The sequence below is a fragment of the Protomyctophum parallelum genome, assembly GCF_964188405.1.
Source record: "Protomyctophum parallelum genome assembly, chromosome: 1".
NCBI lineage: Eukaryota > Metazoa > Chordata > Actinopteri > Myctophiformes > Myctophidae > Protomyctophum > Protomyctophum parallelum.
The window spans coordinates 48,834,211-48,860,577 of record NC_139697.1 but is presented as its reverse complement, the minus strand read 5'-3'; the positions used below and the strand labels follow the sequence as shown (position 1 = coordinate 48,860,577).

General features: G+C 43.3%; 1 pseudogene across 1 annotated transcript in view; it reads left to right on the top strand.

Annotated features, from left to right (window-relative positions):
* LOC310873343 overlaps positions 1–26,367 on the top strand; it is a 456,333-nt pseudogene that overhangs the window by 39,123 nt on the left and 390,843 nt on the right. Inside the window, exon 2 of the transcript in view lies at positions 17,754–17,887. The product of the transcript in view is annotated as an uncharacterized misc_RNA (transcript). The remainder of the gene's footprint in view (positions 1–17,753; positions 17,888–26,367) is intronic.

Sequence of the window (26,367 nt, the reverse complement as noted above, 5' to 3'; positions counted from 1 at the left end):
TCCGTCGCAACGTATATTCGAGTACGTCCTGGCGTAAATATCAATTCGTCCCGGCAGAACGGACTCGTCGCGGCTATATCTACCCGTTTGCGACGTAATATGTTGGCTATTATTTTCCGTCGCGCCAGAACGGGACTCGTCGCAGCTATATCTACCCGTTGTGGCGTGAGCTGGACTCGTCGCGACAGAACGTGACTCGTCGCGACTATATCTACCCGTTTGCGACGTGCGCCTCGCCGGTCCGGTCTCCAGGCGAGCCTGCGTCCTTCATATATATTTTTTTCTGCTCTCGTTGGACTTAACTTTAAAAGTCCAATGGAACACCTCTTGGTAACGGGCCGCTGTAGCATAGTGGTCTAATCCCTCGCCTCTCTATTCTTTTTTGCTGAGGACGCTGGTTCAATTCCCGCTCGCGGCAGACCAAAATTATTATATTTTAGACAGACACACAGACAGACAGGCAGACAGACTGCCTGTCTGCCTGCCTGTCTGCCTGCCTAATGTATTGTAAATAATGTATTCATTCCATACGGCTATTTTCTTTTAATATAAAAACTTTTGTCTTTCGCGCGATTCGAACCAGCGTCGTCAGCACCAAAACATTGAGAGGCGAGTGATTAAACCGCTAGACTACAGCGGCCATACGTTACAAAGAAGTGTTTCATTGGACTTATAAAGACAATAGCACCCAGCTGCAGTCTCGCAAGGGGAGGGACCGGAAGTGCTTTTATTTCCGGCTTCCACGTGCACAAGCGCACATACACGCACGCGAAGTATAATGCGCGTGCACGACACGCACTTGCTGGTGCGCGCTTAAATGCCGGGTGTATATAGTACCATCTGTGCTTAAACATAATTACGTGGTCGGTTTGGAAAAGTTTGAAGTAGTTTGTTGTAGGTAATATTTTAATTGAAAGCTTATTAGTTGGTGGTATAAGTGTGCATATTTGAAGAAATGCAAATCTAACAATAATAAAATGATATGCAATAATAGGCTAGGCCTATATGGTCGATTATAACATAATGATATCAAGGCATTTAAGTAATGTAATAAGTTGCTATAACCCCGTACCCCTGTCCCACACACACCATGTCCAGACCATAGACCACAGACACACGACCATATGCATTTAATTTACTATGAAAACCTGCATTTCCCGTCAGTCAGTCAGTAAGTGTGTCATGTCACGCCTCGTGTCATGCCTCCATATATGGTCACGCCTCATGACACGTCACACCACCATATATGGCCGTTTCCATATGATATAAGATCCCGACACTGACCTCATCAAACCCTGGATAGCCATACATTGAAAAGACTGGATCATCACCTAGATCTCCATATATGGAGCTGAGGCGGCCAGCAACTCTACATCTGACCTCATAATGTAATAATCAGCTCATAATGTAATTAAAAGACGAGCACATAACTTAATAGATTTTTCTATAATGTAATAATGTGTTACATTAAGAACCTCCACATAGGCGACTCATACTGTAATAAAACTTCATAATGCAATAATGTCTTTATAATGTATGAGCTGATTATTACATATTGCATTATATTTCGCGTGCGTGTATGTGCGCTTGTGCACGTGGAAGCCGGAAATAAAAGCACTTCCGGTCCCTCCCCTTGCGAGACTGCAGCTGGGTGCTATTGTCTTTATAAGTCCAATGAAACACCTCTTTGTAACGTATGGCCGCTGTAGTCTAGCGGTTTAATCACTCGCCTCTCAATGTTTTGGTGCTGACGACGCTGGTTCGAATCGCGCGAAAGACAAAAGTTTTTATATTAAAAGAAAATAGCCGTATGGAATGAATACATTATTTACAATACATTAGGCAGGCAGACAGGCAGTCTGTCTGCCTGTCTGTCTGTGTGTCTGTCTAAAATATAATAATTTTGGTCTGCCGCGAGCGGGAATTGAACCAGCGTCCTCAGCAAAAAAGAATAGAGAGGCGAGGGATTAGACCACTATGCTACAGCGGCCCGTTACAAAGAGGTGTTCCATTGGACTTTTAAAGTTAAGTCCAACGAGAGCAGAAAAAAATATATATGAAGGACGCAGGCTCGCCTGGAGACCGGACCGGCGAGGCGCACGTCGCAAACGGGTAGATATAGTCGCGACGAGTCACGTTCTGTCGCGACGAGTCCAGCTCACGCCACAACGGGTAGATATAGCTGCGACGAGTCCCGTTCTGGCGCGACGGAAAATAATAGCCAACATATTACGTCGCAAACGGGTAGATATAGCCGCGACGAGTCCGTTCTGCCGGGACGAATTGATATTTACGCCAGGACGTACTCGAATATACGTTGCGACGGAAAAATATACGTCGCGACGTACGTCGTCCGTCGTGAAGGAATTTCGCTGTCTCTCGCCCCGGGTAGAAGCACCATGACGTCGGGTACAGAGGACTGGATGGCCCGCTGAATCTGGCCGTGGTTGACGGTATGTTAGCGGCGTTACAGAGCGGATGGGCCCGGGGGCATGGAACGCGTCACGCGGAATTGCGAATATGTAACAGTATACCCTGAAACTTACACGTCAACTCAATGTCATTGTAACGAATATTTTCGACCGATTTTTTTTTTCTTTTTCCAACCATTATGAACCATTATGAAGCTAAGTCTGACACCAAAACCACTAGCATGAGTTGATAGCCACCAGGACTGCTAACTCGCAGAGCCCAGAGGCGCTCTGCCCTTAGCCCAGATACAAGATCAATTTCATTGGTCAAATTGTGCGATCCCGACCTGATGTCATAATCCAAAATGCTAATTTTAATAGCATTATTAGCTCCCGAGGGCCGTGACATCCCCCCTTTAAGTAATGAAAATGTAAATATTGAGAGCTTAAAATGAAACCAAATGGACCCATCACGAGTACCGCACTGCATTACATGTGATGCTGCTGATGAATGCGTTTGTAGATTAATATTTGGACAAAGTAACTTGTAGAACCGTGCCAAACGGTCCAAATTACCCGACAAATACCCGATTTGCACGCTGTACGAGCACGGGCGTGCGCAGGGCCCCTCTGATAAGAAAGCCCACGGCTGATAAACCCTATCTACGCTACTGGGTCAGCTGCAGTTCATGGGACAAACAGACAAATCCGTGCTCAAACGGACAGACCTATACAGACAAAGCTGTGTCTTGGAGTGTCCAGCGCCACTCAAAAAAACAATGTGTGTGGCTACAACGCAATAGCACATGTCAATGCAACACGTTGTGAGCTTGCATATCAGCTATTTCTGAAACAGACAAATATATGTGACCAGTGCCAGTATTTTCAACCACAAGTCGGCACTAATGAAATCTCACAATAAACCAAAATACAATTATTATTATTTTTTGGTGGTTTTCGTTTTTAGCCACATTAACACAGTTGGAATGTTAAAGAATGTTTTTATTCCATCAGAAAGTCGTTTTAGTGTCATCAAGTCGTTGTATTTACATTGCAAAAATGTCTCTATAATTACAGATTATTTGCCGTATTTTGGGAGTGTGAACATTCCTGCACGTATTTACATAGTCGTTTCGATTGGCCGTAGCTATCTTTGTTCTCCAGTTACAGTAGCCGTGCAGTGTGTTTCTGTGACAATAGTAAATAGCCTACAACATCAGCATTATTGTTAACTTGATATGATGCTGTTGGATATTGTAATAAAAGTATAAATTATAAATTAACTGATTTACCTGTCGTCCACTGAAGAAAAAAAAGTTGCTGCCAGTTTTATGTTTGTTTGAGGTCTCCACACCACACGCGTTCTGACGAGATTGTCTTAGTTGTAAATCCATTCTTCTGCCCTTTATTTCAGTGCACACATGTGCATGTTTATCACTGTGTTTTAATCTTTGTAACTTTATTACCGTTGGATGCTGCTGCCTGATGATCAATACATGAATGAATAACATCGCGCGTGATCGTGCGTCGCGGTGAAATCCGTCTTTTATATAATTTGTTCATCCATGACATCCATGCGTGATCGCGCGTCACGGTGAAATCCGTTGTTTATATAATTTGATCACAACATTGTTGTTAGAAGAACAGCTCAAATATTGAATGTGAAGACATAGTTTAGTACAAATCCTGGTGTGATCTTCTTAAAAGTGGAAGGATCATAACACACGTCTAAGGTATTTTTTCCTCTGACTTTCTGTTGGTAAGGTTTTGACTCTTTCACATCAGTGCACGGCTGATTCAAGCCATGCATTTAGGGGTAAAAAGGTACCTTTGTATATATTAATAATGTAATGTAAACATACAGCATTTTTTTATTTAGCAATTAAAAGCATGGGTCTAAAACTACAAGTAACTTCATGGAATAAATTATAGCCTACTTGCAGTGTTAGCTGCAAGTAGTTTTACTCCACATGTATTTATTTGAAAACTCAATTAGCATACTAGTTACTTTTTAGATTGTATCATTACAAAACATACACTAAACAACGTCCGTCCTATATTTCTATATTGCAATATTGATACTTTCTCATCTCTATTTATTTTAATTCTAAGAGTTCTAGATGTCCTTATTCTTCTTTTACTAAGTGTCCACTCAAGTCATTCTGTGCAGTTGACAGTGTGGAGTGGTTAGAGGATGGGGGGAGTGTTTATGCAAGTATCTAGGGGTGGAGACAAGTATCTATTGTCACACCCATTCCTGGGCTCAGAGATGCTAAATACTATGAAATCTTAAAATGGCAAATTCTGTACTTTGGTGTTTCCAGTTAAACAAGTTTCAAGTGGTCGTATCTTCTTAATTTCCCCCCCAATTTCAATGAGCAATAGATCATATGAAAGGTTACAGTGTGCAGTTTCATAATATGTAAAGAACTGAAAAATTACCATGTCCCCCTTGTATATCAAACCACTGTCCCCGGTCACATATGTTATGTAATGAAATAATAATTTCATCTAATCTATCCGTGCGTGTGTGTGTGTGTGTGTGCGCGTGTGTGTGTGTGTGTGTACCGAGAGGTTTTCAGTGATCTTCACAGTGTATTGAGGCAGGCTGTTCTTCTCATCCTTCGTGGGACCAAAGCTCTTCACCATACAAGCTTCCAACACCACCTCCTCTATCTTACCTGGGAACACCAACACACACATTATATATTTAATGAAAAGGTCAAACACTGGTTGAAGTCGGGCCAGAGGTGCAATTTTCAATTACAGTATATAACTGTAAATTAAATGTCTGTTCATGGTAATTTAACAGCATACCATTTTTTCAATTACAGTATATAACTTTCAATAAAATGTGGGTTCATGGTAATTTAACAGCATACAGTATTTTCAAATGCAGTAAAAATACAGTATAACTATGGGTTTTACTGTCATTTTACAGTATGTTCCAGTATGCATGTTTTCAATAAAATGTAATAAAAATTCAATTCTTGATATACAACTAATACAAAACACACAGGTATAGATATTCAACACAGTTGGTTTATTATTAAAGCTGCTATTCAACAATAGTCTCCATTAAAACTTTTTTGGCTTTTTCTATTATTTTAAATGCAATCAATAATAAATGACAGACTCATGCATGGGTAGACAATGAGCAAAAAGTCTCAATTAATATCCCCCCACCCCCCAAAAAAACAAAATAAATAAAAGATAAACTGTTAAAACAAAATAAATAAAAGATAAACTGTTTCAATTAACAAACTGTCATTTAAAATCCTGAATGACAGGACATGGCAAAAACGGCATCTGCATTATAATGCAATATTATAACAGCAGCATCAAGAACAAGCATTGTATCAGTCTAGCCAACATGCAAAATACTTGACATGAAAGGTAACAGCATCATCTGCGTCATACGCAATATTAATATGCAGCATCAATAAAATCATTTTAACAGCAGTGCATCACAGTTGAAGTGCAAATACTTAACATGAAAGGGAGAAATTGGGAAGCGATGGAGAAAGGAAGAGGCCTTGGCTTGGTTTGCATCGCGTGGCTCCTCAATCAGGAGTTCCTGTAAAACAAACAACAAAAATATTAAGCAAAACAATGTAGCTGCTAATTACATTTAAAAAGGTTCAAAATGAAAAACTTTGAAAGGAGGTATATAATAGAGGTTGCACACCAGTAGTGTAGAGTTACAGACAATGTTGCAGTCAGGTAACAAGTGCCAACCTATAGATCTAAATGGGCCATTCATCTGGTTTTAAAAAGGCTATTGTGTATTCTGGTATACTTGTATATTCTAGAATGTCAAATTCCCAGCTCCTCAAGAGTGATGAGACTCACCTGCTGTTTGTGTGGGTGGTACACAGTAGGGGAGGTACACAATTTGGGTGTATATTGATAAATAATATTTTAAATATTTATAAAATGGATATTTTTCATTTTGGAGATATGAGGTTTCCTCCCGGCAGCAGAGATATACAATATATCTGAGCTGGGATTACCTATGATGTTTACACCAGCAATAGATACCTTTGAATGAATTCCAGGGTTCTGAAGGCCTCGTCTTGGTACTTGAAGTTGAAAACACCGAAAACAGCAACTCCTGACCCGAATGCCCTCATAGATCACGTGCCCCTCAACACTGATCATCCACTGGTATGGCTGTTTGTCATGGACTCATTCCCTGTTAAATAGTAAATACAAAGTTTGAAATTAGATTGAGACTACAGAAGTATTTACTATCATGCACATTCATTTGTTTCCATTTTAATAGATGAACAAAATATTTCTCAAAAACATAAAACATTTGGGGGACTAGGGTTAAAAATGTTGATCGAAATGTTGTTGCAATAATAAGGTAAATCCTTTGCCTGAAACCTGTGTGAAAGCTCTAGTAGACTAGACTATTGGCCCAGCACCCACCCTCAATGTGCATGTAAATAAGTATGCTTTGAAAATGGTACATTTACATTAACATTAACATACATCAGTAGACTGGTAATGTGCTACAGTGCTGCTACAGTATATCTGTGACCTACCAATGAATTCCCACTCAAAATCAACCAGTTTTTTCAGCAGTGTGGCTACTTGTGGGTTGACGCTCACTGGCTTCTTCTGCAACAGTTTCCCCGTCTTCTTGGAGACAACCGTTCCAGTGGTGGCCTTGGTACCTCTTTCAGGGTGAATACGGATGAACCATCTATGGGAAAGGAATAAGGAAAATAATTTGTCCAAAATACTATAGGTGGGAGCATTCACAGAAAATAGCAGATCTACAAGCTTACAATGCATCACACTGTGGCATTTTGTACTGTCAGTGTGTAGATTGGATATATGCATTAGAGGTTTGGTATAAAAAAAGGCAAACAAACAACATTTTACACAACACTGATGATAGTGCTGTGAAACCAGTCTATGAATCTACCTATAAAGGTTTAATCTGAAACACAATATTATTCAATGAAGTTTTTGTAGTGTGCGTGGGTACCTGCATCTCTCTCAGCTACGGGGCCTTTGTTAGCCTGAAATTCATTGAAGAGGCCTTATCTTTACCATTACCACTGCTGTTGGGAGGAAACCTCAAAACTCAATTTTTGATGTTTAAAAAAAACGTCTGTGTGTTGTTTCGAAAACATTGAACCAATGTAAAGTAGTAAAAAGTGCTTTGGACAAAACCTCTTAACTTCATTGGACCCTCAAAATGTCTGCTAAAGCAGCCAACTCCACCACCTCTCCCCCTCTCATGGAAGTAATTGACAATATATAAAGTTACAACACCAACTTTGATGAGGGTGTATTGCTTTGTTTTGAAAATATAAGGTTTTCTTAATTTCCATTTCCTGAAAAATTAATATTTTGGAGTTATGAGGTTTACTCCCGGCAGCAGAGATATACAATATATCTGAGCTTGATGTAATGAGTGAAGTTACTGTTGTCACTTTAAGAGTTGTTGTGTTGTGTCTTGAGTGACGTGGACATCCGGTCCACGTCATGAAAGGAAGTTAATGTATTGCCCGGGCTTTTGGAGGGAAGTCAAATAAATACTACTACAACTGACATGAGAACTCAGCTAGTCTGCTTGTGATATGATATGTCTAGTGAGACACATCAACAGACATTACATGGTGTCAGAACCGGGCGTGTCGTTGTAGAAAGAAATAAAAAGACGGACGAAAATGCCGAAGTTTAATCCACCGAGTGAACTCAAGTTTGACTGCCCAGAGGAATGGGAGGAGTGGAAACAGAGATTTTCTCGCTTCAGGTCGGCTACAAAGCTGGATAAAGATGACGGTGACGTTCAAGTGAGTTCCCTCATCTATGCGATGGGCAGCGAGGCTGAAAGGATATTCAGTACATTTACGTTTGCTACGGAGGAGGACAAGACTAAGTACGACGAAGTGTTGGCAAAGTTTGAGGACTACTTTGTTCCCCGCCGCAATCTTATACATGAGAGAGCCTGTTTTTATCAACGTGACCAGCAACAGGGTGAAACGGCGGAGATGTACATCAGAAGATTGTACGAATTGGCTGGACACTGTGATTTCGGGATCCAGCGGGACGAGCATATCAGAGATCGCCTTGTTATTGGCTTGCGGGACAAGGAGCTCTCCCGACGGCTTCAACTCACGGCGGATATAACCCTGGCGAGAGTCATCGCGGAGGCGCGCCAGACGGAGGAGATAACGAGGCAGGTTAATCTCCAGGCCAACCAGCCAGTGGCACCGCTGGCTAACGTTGATGCTGTGGGACGACGAGAGGGACCCGGACAACAGAGAAGAAATGAATGGCAAAGAAGAGACAACAGCAGCCATGCAGCTGCAGCCCACGGAAGGGAGGAATGTGGGAGATGCGGAAAGCCCCAACACTCTGACGAGAGACACTGCCCTGCATTGAAAAGTAAGTGCAATAAATGTCACAAAAGGGGACATTGGGAACGTGCATGTCTTTCAAAGGGAGTGAGAGAGGTTGAAGAGGAGCAGCCCTACTTTCTAGGGGAAGTGGGTGCCGAGACTAAGCAGGATGATTGGACTGTTAGCCTAACAATAAGCAACATGCCTGTAACCTTCAAAATAGACACGGGGGCCGACGCTACAGTTATTGATCAAGGCACATTCAAGTTGATGAAGCCAAAAATAAAGCTGGGACCTCCAGACACACGCTTCATAAGCCCAGGGGGCAACCTCAGCTGCATGGGCCGTTTTGTGGCCACCACCAGCTACAAGGAGAGACAATATACATTTCCAGTGTACGTGATAAGGGGGACATGCAACTGCCTGTTAGGCCGCCCTGAGGCTGTAGGGATGGGTCTGGTGAGGCGTGTGGACGAGGTCAGCAGCCTCTTCGGATCAGGTGGGTTGCTGAAAACAGAGGCTGTGAAAATAGTCCTACAAGAGGATGCCCAGCCATATGCGGTGCATGCAGCCAGGCGGATACCTCTGCCACTGGTTCCACTGGTTAAAAGAGAACTGCAACGCATGGAACACGAGGGCATAATTGAAAAGGTTACACAGCCGACAGAGTGGTGCGCTGCCATGGTGCCGGTGCTCAAACCCAACAAGAGGGAGGTCCGATGCTGTGCAGACCTCAGGAAGCTGAACCGTGCGGTGAAGCGGGAAAAGTATGTACTACCGACTATGGAAGAAATAATGCCAAGACTCGCCGGGTCCAAACTGTTCACGTCACTGGACGCCGCAAGCGGGTTTTACCAGATTCCACTACATGAGGACAGCGTAAGGCTCACGACGTTCATCACTCCATTTGGGAGGTACGCTTTCCGCCGCCTCCCATTTGGGATATCGAGCGCTCCAGAAATTTTCCAAAGGAAAATGGCAGAGACTTTGACAGGACTCGAAGGGGTGGAGATTTACATGGATGATCTCCTGATCCACGGAGAAACGGAAAAAATACATGACCAGCGCCTGGCCGAGGCATTAAAGGTCATCGAGGCGGCAGGCCTCAAACTGAACAAAGCGAAGTGTAAGTTCAGACAGCGAGAGGTCCGCTTCCTGGGTCACATCATCGATGAGACAGGCATCAGACCTGACCCGAGTAAAGTCACCGGGATAGAGAATTTTCCCCAACCACAAAACGTGACCGAACTGAAATGATATTTGGGGATGGTCAATTACCTTGCAAAGTTCGTGCCGGAGCTATCCACCGTGGGCCAGCCGCTGTATGAGCTGCTGAAAACAAAGTCAGAGTGGCTGTGGGGGCCCGCACAGGTCACAGCATTCACCAAGTTGAAGACTGCACTGGCAACTGCTCCAGTGCTCACCTTCTACGACGTCACCAAGAGTACCGTCGTGTCAGCAGATGCCAGCAGCTACGGGTTGGGAGCCGTCCTACTCCAGCAGCACGGGGAGGACTGGAAGCCTGTGGCATACTGTTCCAGGCGTCTGACCGATGCAGAGAAAAGGTACGCTCAAATTGAAAAGGAGTGTTTAGCCAGTGTGTGGGCCTGTGAACGGTTCGACAAATACCTGTTTGGGCTAGACAGCTTCAAGTTGATCACTGATCACAAACCCCTGGTACCTCTCATGAACAGTAAAGACTTGGATAATGTGCCCCTGAGGTGCCAGAGGTTACTGATGAGACTCATGCGTTTCAATGCCATAGCCGAGTATGCACCTGGCAAGACACTGGCCGTGGCCGACGCCCTTTCCAGAGGCCCAGAGCGATGCTACGGGGACGGGGTTTCGCATGAGGATGTGGCTGCACACATTGACACTGTGGTGAGTCAGATGCCAGCTACCCCCCAGAGGGTAAGGGAGATTAAACGGCACACAGAAAATGACCAGCAGCTACAGATTGTGTTAGGCTTCGTCAGGAGCGGGTGGCCTGAGTACGTGGAGGGTGTGCCATTATCAGTCAGGGCCTTTTACCAGGTGAGGGGGGAATTATCAGAGCTAGACGGCCTGGTCGTTAGGGGGAGTCGCATTGTTATTCCCACAGTGATGAGGGAGCTCATTTTAGAGAGGATCCATGACGGGCATCAAGGTCTGGCTAAGTGCAGGGACAGAGCTAGCCAATCCGTTTGGTGGCCCAAAATGTCTGGTGACATAATGACAAAAGTACAGCAGTGTGAGTTCTGTAGGGAAAATAGAAACACACAGAGAAAGGAGCCCCTAATGCCAAGTGAACTTCCATCCAGGCCATGGGAGAAAATCGCCATAGACCTATGTGAGTTTAAAAAGAAGAACTACCTAGTGGTGTCTGATTACTACTCAAGATACTTAGAGATTCTGAATATGCCTACTACTACTAGCAGTCAGATTGTAGCTAAGCTGAAGGCTACATTTTCCCGTCACGGCGTGCCAGAATTTCTAGTGAGCGATAACGCAGCAAACCTAGTCTCAGCTGAGATGAGGAAGTTTAGCGAGGATTATGATTTTGTCCACGTGACATCTAGCCCACATTTTCCCCAGAGTAATGGTCACGCAGAGAGGGCGGTCCAGGTAGCAAAGGGGATACTGAAGCAGGAGGACCCCCTCCTAGCTCTGATGACGTACAGGGCCACACCATGTTCTTCTACTGGAGCCAGTCCAGCAGAACTCTTGATGGGCAGGAAGCTCAGAACCACCTTGCCCACGCTACGGGACAACCTGAAACCGAGCCGACCCGAGGAGGACGTCATCAGGCAGGCGGATGCTGCAGCCAAGCAGAGGCAGGCCTATTACTACAATCGCAGGAATGGAGCGAGGTCTCTACCCCCACTGAACCCAGGGGACACTGTGCTCGCAAAAGTGGACGGACAAAAGCAATGGACGATGCCGGCTGTTGTTCACAGCGCTTGCTCAGCCCCAAGGTCCTACATAGTGGAGACAGGCCAAGGGGATCGGTACAGGAGGAACAGGCGCCATCTGTTGACCACACCCGACGCACACACGCGTGGTAGGGAGGGCCTCGACCAGGCTACGCCTGGGGAGGTCATGGACACTGAACTGCCCCATGGTACGGACGCACCTGCCATTCCTACACAGGGGACTGAGACTGTTACACGCTCTGGCAGAGTGTGCAAACCAGTGTGCAGGCTGGATTTGTGAACTTATGGCCTTTGGGGGGGGAAAAAGAAAAAAAAAGTGAAGAGGGGGTGATGTGTGTGAAATGTTCATAATACCTGTTGTTTGTTCTCTTGTTTATTTTCCATTTTGCATACTGAGAAGCCACTGACTTAAAGTAGTGAAATTAGGATGTGAATTCATGTTGGTTACAGTAAAAGGAACTGTGAAAAGATTTGGGAGTTAATCAGCTTGGAGGGGGAGATGTAATGAGTGAAGTTACTGTTGTCACTTTAAGAGTTGTTGTGTTGTGTCTTGAGTGACGTGGACATCCGGTCCACGTCATGAAAGGAAGTTAATGTATTGCCCGGGCTTTTGGAGGGAAGTCAAATAAATACTACTACAACTGACATGAGAACTCAGCTAGTCTGCTTGTGATATGATATGTCTAGTGAGACACATCAACAGACATTATACTTGGATTACCTATGATGTTTACACCAGCAATAGATACCTTTGAATGAATTCCAGGGTTCTGAAAGCCTCGTCTTGGTACTTGAAGTTGAAAATGTAGAACACCGCAAACAGTGCAGCAACTCCTGACCCGAATGCCCTCACAGATCACGTGCCCCTCAACCCTGATAATCCACTGGCTTGTCATGGACTCATTCCCTGTAAATAGTAAATACAGATTTTATAATTAGATTGAGACTACAGAAGTATTTACTATCATGCACATTCATTTGATTCCATTTTAATATTTCTCAAAAACATGAAAAATGGCAGTTGCTTGGATTGCAATAAGGGCAGGAAATACTTATGGAACAGAAGACTCTCTCTACTTTTCATTTCAGTTTCAGTTGAGCAAGATGTATCTTCACTTAAAATACAATTAAGGCATGGCATCTTCACATGAAGGTTCTATGATTGCCTCATTTTACACAAAGGGCATTTTTTACACAAAAATACATACCAAGCAGAGTCGAGGACTGGCTGGTAGGATGACATTTCTCTCGACGTCATCACTTTTGTTAGACCACTGAAAAGTTAAAATAAATTAGAACAAAAATAATAATGTTGTAGCATGTGTACAATCACAATATTGAACAATAATTGATCAATACTCACATTAGCCAAAATCAGCAGTCCATCTTGGCTTTCTCCTAAATGGGTTGCAAGAAGCTGAATTACATGAAGAGTAAAATCCCCATCCAAGCCCTGGGAAACATTATACACTTTAAATGTTCTGTATGTTTGGAAATGTCTTTGACATCTGCAGGATGAACACACTTAAAAGAAGCATTGGGTGTGCAAATGTGGGTCCTCCTGTGCCTCACTCACATATATGTTAACATATCAGAGCAGAATATGTACACATATGACATGATATCATCTTGCTCACCTATTGATGTTTAAAAGGTTGGTGTGATTATAGATCTGATTGTCAACGTTGGCAAAGTAAGTTGTGTAGCTTGAGCAATGTTGCTAGCAGCTAGCAGATGTTGTTTAAAACATACAAATATAGACTGTAGGCAACATGCTTACCTTAATATCAGTCTGATTTTCTTCTTCGATTATCAGTCTTCTTTCTGCTTCTTCTTTTGTTCTTTTGTGTTGTTTTGTTAGTTTGCTTGGCAAAAAACTGTTGGCTAAAAGATTACAGAAGGCTTCTTCACTGCATGGCCAACAACAATCAACTGACGAACTTTGAAGGGAAAACCTGGGTGTGGCCTATTTCCATGTGGCTTTGCATAAAATACTGCATTCTACTGTTAAATTACAGTCTCTAGTAAAATAACGGCATAAGCTGTGAACTGAATGGTCCCTTGGCTATAGACCTTGTACTGGAGAAGTATATAGTACTCTGACACGCAACAGCAGAGAGAGAGGGGGGGGGGGGACATGCCTCGCCATTCAATACATTGAATTGAGCACAGCTGACAGCAATCAGACTAGCACAAAACTGGGAATGAGTATTTTGGTTTATATTTCTTTAAAAAATCATAACTTTTGACAGGAATGTGCTAGAGACTTACTTTCTTTTTTGACAGACTCATAAATTAATGCTCTACAGGTGGGGGGCCAGATTAAATCATCTTGCGGGCCGGTTCATTAAACACGCCCCTAATTAGCTTTAGACAAACTCCTAATAAGCATCAGAACCCCCCCATTAGACACGCCCCTAATTTACATAAACCACTCCCACAAAAAAGGAGGTGGGGCTTAAGTTAGCAAGAGGAGGCGGGGCTTAAGTTAGCAAGAGGCCTAAATTAGTGAGAAAAGTTGTGAAAGTCGCACAAATAATCCGAGACCATCACTGCGACCGGGTCGCGGCCCTGATCGCAGCCATATAGGTTTTGGGCCAAACGGATATACGGTCGCGTTGGTAGCCCTGCACGAATGCCTCGAAATGTGCGACTTTGACGCGAAAGTCGCAGAACAATTCCGAGACCATCACCGCGACCGGGTCGCGGCCCCGATCCCAGCCATATAAGTTTCGGGCCAAACGGACATACAGTCGTGGCGGTAGCCCTGAACGAAGGCCTACAATTTGCCGACTTTGACGCGCGACAACGCGCTAACGATATAACATTACGGTCCGACGTTCGAATATGTCGGAGAGCTAGCCGAGACGAACGGTTTGGTGTCTTCGATGTACGCCTCCGACAGTCTTACAAAACGTCCTTCACTTTAGCTGTGTGCATCAGACAGCTCATAGACCCATAGACTTTAACAGCATTCTGACTGAAAAAGTGAAACAAGACCCCGCCTCCTAGAAAGGTCGCCCGAGGACGTTCTATAGATCCACGCGTGCGTCTCTGCAAGCTCTATAACATATCCGAAAATCAGACCGGAAGGCCTTACCGTTGTGGCGTTCTAGAGAAGCAAAGGTCTGACGTTCAGCGTGCCTACGTCGATGATCGTAAGTCTGTTCGGGATGAGACTTATACCTCTGCGATCACAGCGACGAGCCGATCGTCGTGATAGTCTCGGTTTTGTTCTGCGACCTTGGGAACCTCAAATCTAACCCTAGGCTTAAATGGCGAGTCTTTTTGCCGTTATTGGGCACTATTAAGAGTCCCAAAAAATCTAGACCAATGCCATTTTATTCGTCATGGTCTGAATATGGATATTGGGGGGTGTTCTATATTTTAAAAAATATTTCTCACCCCATTTTTAAGGCATTTGGCCCAAAGGTCACCGTGGCAGTCTTTTGGCTGACCTTTGACCTTTGCAAACGTCGTGGAAATTCGAGACCGCCGCCATTGAATTCGGCATGCTCCAAATATGAAGAATACGTCTAGTGTATGTAGAAAAACATTAAAAAACATGTTTTAAAGTCTGTTTGTGGAGAGGAGAGGAGAGGAGAGGAGAGGAGAGGAGAGGAGAGGAGAGGAGAGGAGAGGAGCTCACAGTGACACCTTGCAACAGGTGTGTGTAGTTGCTAATCAAATGTCTTGACACACACACACACACACACACAGGTGGACCCTGTTGTAAACAAGTGTAATGCTTAATTGGGTCGTCCACTCACAGTTAACAGTCTTTGTATTGAGTTTGTTTGAAATGTACTGTAATTTTGCAAACTATTAATACATATTTCAATCAATCAATCAATCAAGGCTTTGACGTTCTATGACAAAGTTTAAAATCCATCTCCTTCCAACCTATATGAGTCTAACAGTCTGGCTGCCAGTCAGCCAGTCTCATCTTCTCTCACACCAACACCAACTGCATGTGCTCTGTCTCTCTCCTCTTCTGTCTTCTAAGGTAAACATGAATAATGTAAATAACAATTTATTCTATCATTTACAGTTAGGGGAGACGGGGGTAATGTGAGACACTGGGTAATGTGAGACACCCCCTGTATCACATGACCACAAGACATTTGTGTCATGTGACCATTATATGTTGAAGCCCCTCCCATTTCCTACTTGCCATGGAGGAGAGGACCTTATTGTGCTGTGGTAAGCATGTTTTTTTCACAAAAATATGTTTTTTGCATGTAAAAGTTAATTTTCTTGTCGTCAACATAATCAGCTGTTGTGTCAAAGCAAATTAATTCAGGTAGAAAAACTTAAATCATACACGTTGATGAACTACCATCATATACATCCATGAGATTGCTGCTAGCTGAAGATTAGCCTGTATTGCTAAAAGAGGTCCTGTTTACCAAAATGTGGGTGTGGGGTAAAGTGAGACAAATGCTCTGGGGTAAAGCGAGACACTGTCTCACATTACCCCACCATGAGGCACAAGTTAAATTAAGTTTTAAACATATTTTAATCTAATATTACATTGCATATGTTTTATTTTCTATGTCATAAACATTGTAGAAAATGCCAAGATACACCAGAAAGACAACCTGGGGTGGAACCGCCCTTGTAGAGATGGAGAAGGCAGCCGCTGAGAGCAAGGCAGAAAAGAAGATAATTCACCAGAAATATATGCACAATTGCACAAATTATCAGAAGAATCCTGGGAAACACGAAAGCATGGGAGAGACCCACATTTGCTATAAAGGAAAACGATGTGGCACATGTTCTGAAATGTGATGTGGCGAAGAAGCTGCCACAACCTAAACAGCGTGGAGGAACCACACAGAGAGAGCAAATCCTCACCTTTAGAAACCAGTGACTTCCAGGAAAGTCTGGATGGCAACCGAGGAAGGTCAGTGACGCTGGAGAGACAGCTGACCTCCAGGAAAGACTGGCGGGGTAACAGGGGCCAGCAACCCCTGTCGCAGCACTCGCAAGAGGGCACCAAGCAAGCTACAGAACGTACAAATAAGCAATACCCCCAGAGTCTCCCGAGAGGAGGGGAGGAAGGGAGACTCGATAGGACAGATTCAACGACAACAACAATGCCAGTGACACCGACTCAGAGAAGGCTTCTTTGACTCAAATACACCAGAGTAAGGCTAAGTGTGGACACTGGACAAGGATGGACACATGCACACCGCACAGACGAACAGTCTGGTGAGATGTAGGAGAACCCTAGGCATGAGGCAAACCATAGTCCTAGAGACCTCAGTGCCTGCAGTCCCCCAAGAACACACAAGGCAGAGGGAGCCTCCTGTTGGTTCAGGCATGACAGAAAGGACAGTGGGCGGATCTTCGGGGGGTTCCCTGGGCGAGCTGGTCGCTGGGGTGTGGTCAGCACTGGTTTGCTGCACCTGGCCAGCAGGTCACTGCGTTCCCTGTTGGCCGGGTGTGGCCAATGCTATAGCTGGTTTCACCTCGGTGATGGCTGTGCCCGGGTCGCCCCTCCACAGATTTGTCTATAGCTGGGGGCCTGGAGGAGAGGGGCAGTGACTTGGCCAAATCACTGCTGACCCGCCAACTGGAGAGTGTAGTTGTTGAGGGTTGAAACACTCGTTTCAACTCGACGTTTGGAGACCACCTGATGACCTCTCTTCCAGGCCAAGGCTTCATCCATTAGAAATGGATTATAATCACATCGTTGATGTATTTACAAACTGTAACCTTGGCTGGAATGTAGAGTAGACCTAGTTGTAGCTGTAGCTGTTCTAGCTGGTTCTGATGGTGCTGAGCCCCTACTAGCCTGCTCTAAGGGTCAAGTGTTCCGAACCCAATTGCTGTCTACTATGCTAAAGTGACACAGATACATTCCCGGTCTTAATGGGTTAAATGGGGGGAAACTTCGACCGAGAGAAACGTTTATCTCTTTTAGCAAGTGTTGCTTTTTGTAGAGATGTGAATTGTGTGCGTGTGTGTTGTGTTCTAATCATTTGAATGTTAATTAAAACATTTTGAATTACAGTGTAGGGTAATTCATGTGTACGTGCACACACATGCACGCACGCGCATAGACGCACTCACATACACACACACACATACACATCCAAACACACACACACATCCAAACACACACAAACATCCAAACACACACACGCATACTCACACACACGCACACTCATACACACACACACGCACTCACATGCAGGTACACAAGATGTTAGACTTATATCAATTATACACACTTACAATGTTGTGTTCTGTAATGCATTTCATGTCCAGGTATAAAGGGTGTTGTTTTGATGTTACATAGAGGGTTTTAAGAGCAGATACTAGGTGCAAAAGACTATGGACCAAAGATAGAAATGCGATCCTGGGCCGGAGGCCTCAGGATGTTTAGGCCATGTGGTAGTGACCAAAACCAGATGCCTTCAGTCAGAGCTCTGTCCTGCATAATACCTATACACACACACACACACCCTATGTCGTACTTGTTTTGACCAAGTCGAGTACGCGTGCACATACGTGCACGCCGAACCAATGTACACGTTTCCCTCCACTTACACACACACAGCTAAGCACATATACTATTCCTGGAGAGGCTCTGATAGGTCAAGGAGTTCCCCGAAAGTTTGGAGATGACATCATGGCCTTATGTGTTGCATTCCCATTGGCTCTCTGCCCAAACTGATGAGAAAGTCCGTGCGTGCCAATATACTTACTGTATAATAAGCATATAAAAGGTGGAGACAAAGGGATATTTTTCAGTGCCGTTGGAGTTCTGCTAGAGGGTCGGTGCTCACTATTCTAATTATGTAATCTTTTATATTCTATATAATAAAGAACTATAAGCGACAATGCCTGAGCTTCTTCATTCAACTGTGACCATGCCGACGTCCATATAAGGAGAAAATACACCACATCTGGCGCCCAACGTGGGGCGTGTATTGCCCCCAACAGCGACTCTGTGCGTGAGGTGAGTTTGAATTGATTTTTGTTAATTCATTACTCATGTCACGGCGAGTCGTGGGGGGACATCACGTCAAACCGAATCCGTGGTGTGTCGGCTTGGTCTGGGGGTTGAGTGAAGGGCCTGTGAAGACTTTATGTTTGTTTTGTTTCATGTTTGGGGAATGTAGGTATATCAGTTACAGTCTTTGATCAATAATTCTGGCACTTTAGAGGGAGGGTACGCTTAATTTACGTCCTGAAGAGATTGTGGTCATGATGAGGTCAAACTATAATGACTGTTGAGTAATATGGTGGGGTGGAGACAGCGCGTCAAATACATGGCAGAGCAATGATCAAGTCTGTCATAGGCGGGCGGCGTGATTTCACGTTGAAAAAACTGTCTTAAAAGTAACAAAGCCCACCAGGGAGAGTGAGGCCTAAAGTACGAGGAAATGTGCACATGTGTTGGGGTATGTTATGTCTTAATTGTGTGGGGTTTGTGTTCTTGATTGAGTTGATGAATTTTGGCCAGGGGCTTGACGTTGTATGTGGACTTGACTTTGAGAAACTTTTAGACTTGAGAATAAGCTCTGCTCTCTCTCCTGCCTGGATAAAAATGGGTGGGAGGGGAAGGAGCAAAGGGGGGCTATGGTGCACGCGCACACACGCACGCGCGTTGTGTTAGTGAAGGAGCGTGTTTTGTCTTCTGGCTTATAATTGCCTTCTTCCTCCAGTTCTGCTCGTGCAGGGGGGGGCTGGGGGAGGGAGGGGGGGGGGCTGCACCCCCCCACCTCGGCCAGGGAACAAGGGCACGGCTGGTGGTGGGTGACTTCGTCACTGGGTGGTTGTATTGTGGTTGGATCATGTAACATGATCTCAAGGGAGGGGATCGGAACCTTAATAAGGATAATAATGATGAACAAAGGAATAGGAAAATAAAATAAATGAAAAATATATATATATGTCATAATGAAACAGAATGGTCTAGGGTTACTATAGGAGCATAATGATAAATCAGTGAGTAAGTAGATGAAGGGCTGGTATTAATAGATTAATGAATAGTTTAAATAAAGGACTTAAAATTAGGTGAGAGCACTAAGTACGGATATACAGGGGTAAGATGAAACTTGAGGAATTAATAATAGGAAGGTTGCATAAGGAGAAGAGACTGGAGCAGCACGGACAATTTGAGCTTTCTATTTAGGTGCTAAGCATACAAAAAGAGAGACTAACGTTTCGACCTTGCGGCCTTCATCAGAGTCATGAGTGGTAACATTATGGGCATGTCCTTATATATAGGTTGGGCTCAACAATGGGCCAATGACAGGATACCATACGACATGTAATCATCCATTATTACCAGCGGTCTAGATAAGTTAAGGTGGCTATGGAAAAAGCGCTGTTGAACAGTGAAATAAATAAAGTAAAACAGAGGTACAACAGAAGCAAGGCAAAACAACACTCTCAGGGCAAGAAAAACAGAAACAGAAAAAAAAAAAAACAGAAGATTTCAGGGACCGTCTAAAAAGGGGGGGGCATGTTTATAAAAAAGCATGATAATAGGAAGGTATTAGAGAAGTAATTAAAATGTATAACATGCTATCTTGGATGTTATGTGTGTTTAATTAACTGTGAGCTCTGGCGAGAGACTGTGGCGGTCAGGAGCCGATATTACTGGTGATACAAAATCGGAATTATTGTTATTTTAATAATAACTAAATAATACTGGTTATATTGTGATTGCGCGAGGCAATGACGCACGCGTTGCGTTAATGTGCGCATAGTGGGCTGGCCACGGTCGCACAGCAGAAAGAGGAGCAGCGGATAATAATAATAATAAAAAATAAGGATTGGAGACTAAATTGTGGTGATTAAGCGGCTGTTTCGGGTTTTAAAGCGAGCGGTCGTGAGTCGCGTGATGATGTGGCTCATGTTCGCTATAGTCTGTGTATATTTTGTGGTTTCGGATCGTGGTAAAATTGAGTTAAAGCGGTGAGTTGCTAACTTTCTTTGGCTGTGGTAAATTTAATAACAAAGCACGTCACCACGTAATACGTATCACGTTCCATTCTGGTTGGTTCCAGACAGCCACGTGACGGTCGCGTCGGCGATCCTCCATTTTGTTTCCGGCGATCCTCCATGGTCGGCCATTTTGTGCCAGTTGCCAACTACACCATTTCGGGTCCACTGTAACACTGACGGGGTGTAATCTGTACCAGGAGGGTACTCTTTGCTGAGAGAGCGTAGGCTCCATGTAGAAAATTTTAGTGTCTTTGGTACACTTCCAGGCAGCGGCATAGTAAATTCATGTCCGTCAATACAGGGACACTTTTAAGGGTGCTTGAAGGAGATTTTTGAGTGAGTTCTGACTTTTTAAACTTTTCACTGATCAATCGACGTGTCGTGATTTAATAATAAATGCGATTATGTGTCGGAATGTGGGCTAGAGTAATCATGATAGGTGAAAATGGTAGTCAAAATAGTTTAATCTATTACCTCACGTAGTTTTGACTAGGTGTGGGACTAAGAGTAATCTTGTGGTGAAAAAGTAGCATCTTAACCTCATTTTTGATCGGTGACTGTTTAAAAGGTAGATTAACTTTTCTTAAAATGAATAAATGCAGATATTATGGCGGGGACGTTCATGTTTAATTGTATGAAGACAACAGCGTTATGGGTTGTGTTTTGGTGTCCCACAACTCAGAGAAATAGGGGGGATAATTAAGGTTGGAAAGGTAAATACAGGAATAAACGAATAAAAAAATGCAAGATCAATTAAAGGCAATGTTGTAGAGGTGGGTCTTGAGCTTAGTTTTAAGATGTCTACAGAGGCTGCCTGACAAAGGTACAGTGGGAGCTTGTTCCATGCCGCATATAGATCTTGTGATGGGGATGTTCATTTTTAATTTGACTAAGACGACAACTTTATGGTTTTGTGTTCTGGGGTTCCCAGAAAAATCAGTGATTGGGGACAATGACGGTTTAGAAGAAAGATAAATAGATAAATAGAAACAAATAAAAATGTGAGATTTCGGCAGATGTAATTGAAGGGGAATCAGGATGCATACTTTAAATCAATAAGTAGGCTATATTGTTAGTGGTTAATTAAGGACTGTTAAAACATAGTGAAATGTAGTCAAACATAGTAAAACATATGTTACATGGTAGCTGAGTGGTTTGATTCTGGGATAAAACAGCTGCGATGTTTAAGGAAGGATGCAACCCACCATGGCACATGGTGGTCAGATTACAATCATTTAAATGAGTTAGGAGTTGTTTGTTTGGGATATGTGGAGTTGTGTTGTGTAAAATGAATAAGAGGTACGGAAACAAATAATAATAATAATAATAATAATAATAACATGATGCTTTGTCATCTGGTGCAGTAGTTCGATACTATAGGGAGGGTTGATAGGAGGTTGGTAGATTATAAATAAACTAGATAAACAAACTAATTGATAGGAGGGGGATAAATAAAGCGATGCATGAACTAAAATGGATAAGGGAAATCAAATGGTGTGTGATTTGAGTAACTTTGGGTACAGATGAATATGTTCTGGGTTGAGGACAAAGGTGCTTTTAAGGGTACCATAGCATTAAAGGGGACAGATGAAACTATATTGTCAGGTGATTGACATTAATGATAATAAGGAGGATGAGGTTGTATACACAGCCAGTGGGCATTTGGGTAAAGAGTAAAATGTGGATATGGGGATATAAAGTACTTTGTGGGTAAATTGAGTGGGGCCCAGGGAGGTCTCCTCTCAGTAACCTCTCATGTTGAACTGTGGGGGCATTTTCCTCATGATTAAACTGTGGGGACATTTTTTGAGTGACATACTTATGGGTGGTAATTGGAGAATGGTGACTAATAACTTGTTTTTCTTTGTGTTTCTTGTGTCAAAACCCCATGGGGAGTGTCCAGACAGCGTCCACCCATACGTCCTTCATCCTGACTAAGGGCTGACGCAACACACGCCTGTCCGGATGGTGGGACAGCAGAGCCATTGCCTGCATTGCCGGAAAAGGGCTCCTGTGGACTGCTGCCTGCCTTCTTTGTAAAAGACTAGTTTAGGACACCTGACTCAAATAAATCATTGGGGGTTTAACAGACCAGGAGTATTGTGAATTAGCTGTTGAGTGCTTGTGTATGTATGTCATATCATTGGACAATATAAGAGGCAAAGCAGAATTATGACGAAGCTCTAATTCTGACCAATTTCTTGTTTTGAGTGGCTGGAACGAGGAGGTGTTTACACCAAGTCACGAAAGCCTGAACTAGGGGGGAGATTAGCGACAGTGTGAGATCTTGGGGTAGGTAGTTAAGCCAGGGGGTATATGGTCCAATGATAAGTCATCATGTTTGATTGGGAATGACTGGTGGATAGTTGTGTGATTTGACAGTAAATGACTGATGAATGGTTACCGTGAGGGGATCTATGCACAGAGGAGGGCAGATGCGGAGGAACTGAGAGTATTCGACCTCGGGCTACGGAGAAGGGCAGAGGCGGAAGAACTGAGGGGGTTGCCGAGACATGAGGCACTTGTTGAGGCGAGAAGGAGAGTTATGGAGGCGGAGCAACGTCTCGAGGCCCTTCTACCTTGTGTATTTGAGGATATGCCACTCGGATGCCAGTCTTATGGGAAGGTTCGGGGGTGGGTGTAAAGAGAGGCCCCGACGCCTGAAAGAGGAAAATTATACTGTGCGTTGACACGTCAGCGCTGCTCGGAGTGAGTGGTTGGTCCGTAGGGAGGGGGTGCATTACACCACTCCAATACCCCCCTCCTGTCCCTGACTGATATTCGCACAACATTCATATCTTTCCCATGACACTTAGTATGTCACATGTAGGAACATAAATTTCTCTCTCTCTTTGTATCTCATGTGCATACACAGACATGTCTCTATCTTTTCTGTATCTCTACTCTTTCTCTACATGGGTAAGGTAACGCCAGCCGTCTGGTGAAGAGATGGTGTGATGTTTTCTCGTTTTTCTAGGCGGTTTTTTATATTTTTAGGGTGGCGGTAGACGTTGTATTATGACGTATTATTGTGCATGTTTATTTTCTTGTTACATTGTTGTTTGGGGTTGTATTGTGTTTGTTTTTGACCCCAGGGAGGTGGTACTTATTGTTTTTATGTGTGTTTCATTGTTTGTTTTTGTCGGCTGGCGCCGTCGAAAACAGGGAGGAATGTAGGGTAATTCATGTGTACGTGCACACACATGCACGCACGCGCATAGACGCACTCACATACACACACACACATACACATCCAAACACACACACACATCCAAACACACACAAACATCCAAACACACACACGCATACTCACACACACGCACACTCATACACACACACACGCACTCACATGCAGGTACACAAGATGTTAGACTTATATCAATTATACACACTTACAATGTTGTGTTCTGTAATGCATTTCATGTCCAGGTATAAAGGGTGTTGTTTTGATGTTACATAGAGGGTTTTAAGAGCAGATACTAGGTGCAAAAGACTATGGACCAAAGATAGAAATGCGATCCTGGGCCGGAGGCCTCAGGATGTTTAGGCCATGTGGTAGTGACCAAAACCAGATGCCTTCAGTCAGAGCTCTGTCCTGCATAATACCTATACACACACACACACACACCCTATGTCGTACTTGTTTTGACCAAGTCGAGTACGCGTGCACATACGTGCACGCCGAACCAATGTACACGTTTCCCTCCACTTACACACACACAGCTAAGCACATATACTATTCCTGGAGAGGCTCTGATAGGTCAAGGAGTTCCCCGAAAGTTTGGAGATGACATCATGGCCTTATGTGTTGCGTTCCCATTGGCTCTCTGCCCAAACTGATGAGAAAGTCCGTGCGTGCCAATATACTTACTGTATAATAAGCATATAAAAGGTGGAGACAAAGGGATATTTTTCAGTGCCGTTGGAGTTCTGCTAGAGGGTCGGTGCTCACTATTCTAATTATGTAATCTTTTATATTCTATATAATAAAGAACTATAAGCGACAATGCCTGAGCTTCTTCATTCAACTGTGACCATGCCGACGTCCATATAAGGAGAAAATACACCACAACAGAATGTTGTCTTTGATTCTGTTCAGACTTACTTTCAAGTGTTTAGAAAGAAAATGTGGTTAATGACCAATTCCCATGATTCTGTTACTAGTCTGACATTAGTTTTGGAATGTGTGGTTGTCAAGCTAGCTGTCAGTGTTCTAACTGTTAAAACAAGTGTTTTTATGGTAGTTTTAAAGTGAAAAGAATAAGTGGTTCACTTTACCCCATTGATTTTGATGGTCTGTCTCACTTTACCCCAGCCCTGGGGTAAAGTGAGACACCTGACCACTTTTTTTAAAACAATCATATGTTCACTGCCCTTTGTCTTGGATTCATTCTAATCATTTCCATTTTTAGGAAACATCCCAAATGAATGGGAAATATGTAAATTTGACTGATATATCATTTTAGCTCGCCTACAGGGGAGCAAATGTAAAAAGTGTCTCACATTACCCCCGTCTCCCCTACATGTATTTAAATACATGCATTCAGACCGCTGGGAATATAATTATTGTTATTTTTATTATTATAGTATTCAAGATCATATATATATGGTCGAGATCCTGTTAGACAGGATACGGAAACAGTCCAAGGGTGCCCATGTATGTAGATGTGTGGTGACAAACCGGATGCAGCTTGCCGCGGACTCGGCCGGGAGCAAACATATTTTATAATAATGATTGATACATTAAGTATCAATCATTAACAGTGCCAGAGTGCCAGAACAAAATGCCAGAAAAAAAGAAATTGATGTACAAACACACTGAGATCGATAGATCCATCGATATATAGATGTAGAGATATGAAATACAACTTGTTTTGTCAGAATATTTACAGCGGTTTGTGAAAAATAGTGTATCGTTTTTTACAAATATTTTTAGCGCACGCTGGTGTGGCATGCATGGTCTAAGGGTCCGACGCATTATGTCGGCTGAGGAATTGTATTCATGGCTATGAGTGACCAGGGACGACGCACCATGTCGTCGAGGCTGACCCAGGACGACACCCATTATCGGGTTGTGACATGCATCTCTTGTCGGCCCGGGGAATGAGAGGCTGTTGATTTAACAGTATTGTACTGCTACATAACAGTTTCTACTCATATTATTTAAATAACAGCATACAATGCTAATTTACAGGAAAGGGATGACTATTTAACAGTATTGTAGGCCTACTGCTACATAACAGGTTCTACTCATATTAGTTAAATAACAGCATACAATGCTAATTTACAGGAAAGGGATGACTGTTTAACAGTATTGTACTGCTAAATAACAGTTTCTACTGATATTAGTTCAATTACAGCATATAATGTTAATTTACAGAATAGAATGTTAATTTACAGGAAAGAGATGACAATTTAACAGTATTTTACAATTTGGTGAAAAACTGTAAGATACTGTTGCAAATCCACCCTAATTTTACAGTTATAGGTTACAGTGTAGATAATTGTATGGAAAGGCCTAACTAGGGATGTCAGGGGTTAACCGGCTAAGCGGTTAGCCGACCGTTAAGAAACATCCGGATATTTTTATCAGCTTTAACGGTTAATTTGCATAATAATAAATACGTGTTCTGATCTTAAATCCCTTTATTTTAGATCGTTTTTAGTAATAGTACAACATAAACATTACAGAGACTGTACTTGTCACTGTACAAT